Below are 3,175 nucleotides of genomic sequence, written 5' to 3'. Positions count from 1 at the left end.
TAGTAGTCCATTGTGTGAATCTACTACAGTTTTCCTTTCCATTTGTTTGTTGATGGCACTTGGGTTGTTTCCATCTCTTTGCTTTTGTGAATAACGCAACAGTAAACATCGGTGTGCATGCATTTGTTTGAGTCATGGCTCTGGTTTCTTTAGTGTATATTCCCAGTAGTGGAATTTCTGGGCCAAATAATATTTCTATTTACAACTTTTTAAGAAGCTACCAGACCATTTTCCATAGTGGCTGTACCATTGTCTATTCCCACCAGCAGTGAATAAGAAGTTCCAATCTCTCCACAACCTCACCAGCATTTGTTGTTTGCTGTCATGTTGAACTTTGCTATTGTTCCTGGGGTGAGATGATATCTCATAGTTGTCTTTATTTGCAACTCTTTGATGGTTAGGGATTTTGAACATTTCTTCATGTGTTTGTTTGCCCTCTGAATGCTCTTTGCACATTTCATTATAATACTTGCTTTGTCTTCCTGCGCTTCCCTTTGAAATCTTCAGTTCAGTTATTTTATTTCTTGATTTCATCCCTTTGCTTGGCTTCTCAGAGCTCTAGTGCAATATTCATAGTCTCTTCTGACATCCTAATAAAAAGCACTAGCAAGTGGAAATGGGGAATGGTTACATTCTGAAAAATGACAAAAAGTATAAAATACTTTGAAATAAATTTAAGAAGAAAGATATACAACCCATATAAAGAAATCTTTTAGAAAATAATGATAAAATTCAAACATATGGAGAGAGATATCAAGTTCATAGATGATGCTGTTGCCTTGAGTTGAAGATGACTCATAGTGATTCCACAAACAACAGATCAGAACTGTATCCTGTACCATCGTCATAATATTTTTAACACACTTGAGCCCATTGCAGCAGTCACTGTGTCAATTCATCTGGTTGAGAGTGTTCCTCTGTTGTGCCAACCTCCACTTTCCCAATAATGATGTCCCTCTCCAAGGAATAGCCTCTTGTTGTAACATGTTCAAAGTATGTAAGATGGATCTTTATCATCCTTGCCTCCAAGAAGCACTCTGGCTGCACTTTCTTCAAGATATATTTGTTTCTTCTTTTGGCAGTCTGTGTGATGATGTTCAGCATTCTTCTCCAACACCACAAGCTCAAAGGCATTGATTGTTTTTCTGTCACCCTTATTCATTGTCCAGCTCTCAGATGCATAGCAAGGGACTGAAAAGACCATGGCCAGAATCAGATGCACCTTACTCTTCAAGCTGACATCATTGCTCCTCAAGAACTTGGAGACGTCCTCAACTGAAGACTTTCCCACTTCAATATCTCTCCTGATCTACAGACTGCTGGTATCAAGAGTGTTGATGGTAGATCCAAGTAAGATAAAATCATTGACAATTTCAATCTCTTCTCCATCTATCACAATTTTATGTAGATAACACAGCTTTGCTTGCTGAAAAGTGAAAAGAACTTGAAGCACTTGTTACAGAAGATAAAGGAATACAGACATTGATGTAGATTGCATCTCAATATTAAGGAAACGAACATTCTTACCACTGGATCCCAATAGACAACATCAGTGACTCTGTGTATTCCCTCCATCTTCTTTTTCTGCTTCCTGGCTCATTCAAAATATTGCTCATACCATCCTTCAATACTGTGACCCGAGACTTAAATTTGTTTTTCAGTTCTCTCGGCTTGAGAAATGCAGTGCAAGTCCTTCCCTTTTTAGTCTCCAATTCGAGCTCTCTGCACATTCCATTATGAAACTTTGCTTTGTTTTCTCGAGCTACCCTTTGAAATCTTCTGTTTAGCTCTTTTATTTCAGCATTTTTTCCCTATGTTTTGGCTTGTCAATGCCTAGTGCAATTTTCAAAGTCTCTTCTGACATCCATTTTATTTTTTTTTTTACTTCTCTTCTGTCTTTGTAATGACCTTCTTCCTCCTCCTCCTCCTCTTCTTCTTCTTCCTCCTCCTCCTTCCTCCCTCCTTCTTCTCCCCCTCCTCCTCCTTCCTCCTCTTCCTCCTTCTTCTCCTCTCCCTCCTCCCTCCTCCTCCTTCCTACCTCCTTCTCCTCCTCCTCCTCGTCCTCCCTCTTATTTGCTGACTTGGGCCTCATATTTAAACCAGGCAAGATCTATAAGTCAGGCTTTTTTGAACAACACTGTTTAAACCAGGTGAGACCCAAAGTCATGCTTTTTTTTGATCAACAGCCATTTGGGCCTGAGTCTCAAAAATTCATCAGAGACTCCCATGTAACCTTAATATCCACTTCTAGGATATTACCAAGTGTGCTGGGTGTGAGTCTCAGCTGGAACACTTCAACACCCTCCCAGGAGTACATCCTGCCACAACTATTCATGCTTCAACTGCATCTGCTAACACAACATTTGTATGCCTGGTACAACACTAAATTATCAGTTTGTTGTACTGGGGAAATTAATTGTTCTAATTAGTATAGCACTTATCTGTCAGTTTTCTGTACTGAAGTAACTTGTGAGTTTCTGTGATGATGACAGCTATGCCATTGATATGTCAAATGCCACAAGGGTCATTCATTCATGATGGACAGATTTTTTTAGTAGAGCTTTCAGAATAGGACAGACTGGGAAGCAGGATTGTCTATCTACTTCTTAAATAACAACCTTATAAAACCACTATTAATAGTAGAGAAATATGGATATTTATAGTATTAAAGGTAGATCCCAGATTGGAAATCTATCGAAATGAGGAAAAATAGTAGTGAACATCCTTTAATAATTGGAACATGGAGTGTAGGACTGATGAATGCTAGAAAACTAGAAACTGAAAAATGAAATGCATGGACATCAACATTCTAGGCATTAATGAGATGAGATGGACTAGCTTTGGCCACTTTGACTCAGATAATCACATGGTATACTAAGCTGAAAATGAAAAACAAATAATGGTATTGCATTCATAGTAAAAAAAGGTAAATTTCAAGTTCTATCCTAAAGTACAAGGTTGTGAGTGATAGGATATTATCCATATGCATACAAGGAAAACCTGTTATATAACTATTATTCAAATATATGCTTCTTCAACCAAAGACAAAGAGGAGGAAATGGAAATTGAAAATTTTTACCAAATATTGCAGTCTGAAATTGACCAAACATGCAATCAAGATGTGTTAATAATTGGTGACTGGAATGCAAAAGTTGGAAATTATGAAGAAGGAATT

General features: G+C 37.8%; 1 pseudogene; it reads right to left on the bottom strand.

The window, feature by feature from the left end:
- Positions 1 to 2,317, bottom strand: part of LOC102868151 — an 8,790-nt pseudogene extending 6,473 nt beyond the window's left edge.
- Positions 2,318 to 3,175: the final 858 nt, after the last annotated feature.

Source organism: Elephantulus edwardii, unplaced genomic scaffold (assembly GCF_000299155.1).
Source record: "Elephantulus edwardii isolate Elephantulus edwardi_28Jun2011 unplaced genomic scaffold, EleEdw1.0 scaffold00131, whole genome shotgun sequence".
NCBI lineage: Eukaryota > Metazoa > Chordata > Mammalia > Macroscelidea > Macroscelididae > Elephantulus > Elephantulus edwardii.
Note: the sequence above shows the minus strand (reverse complement) of the source record. Positions and strands in the feature narration are given on the sequence as shown.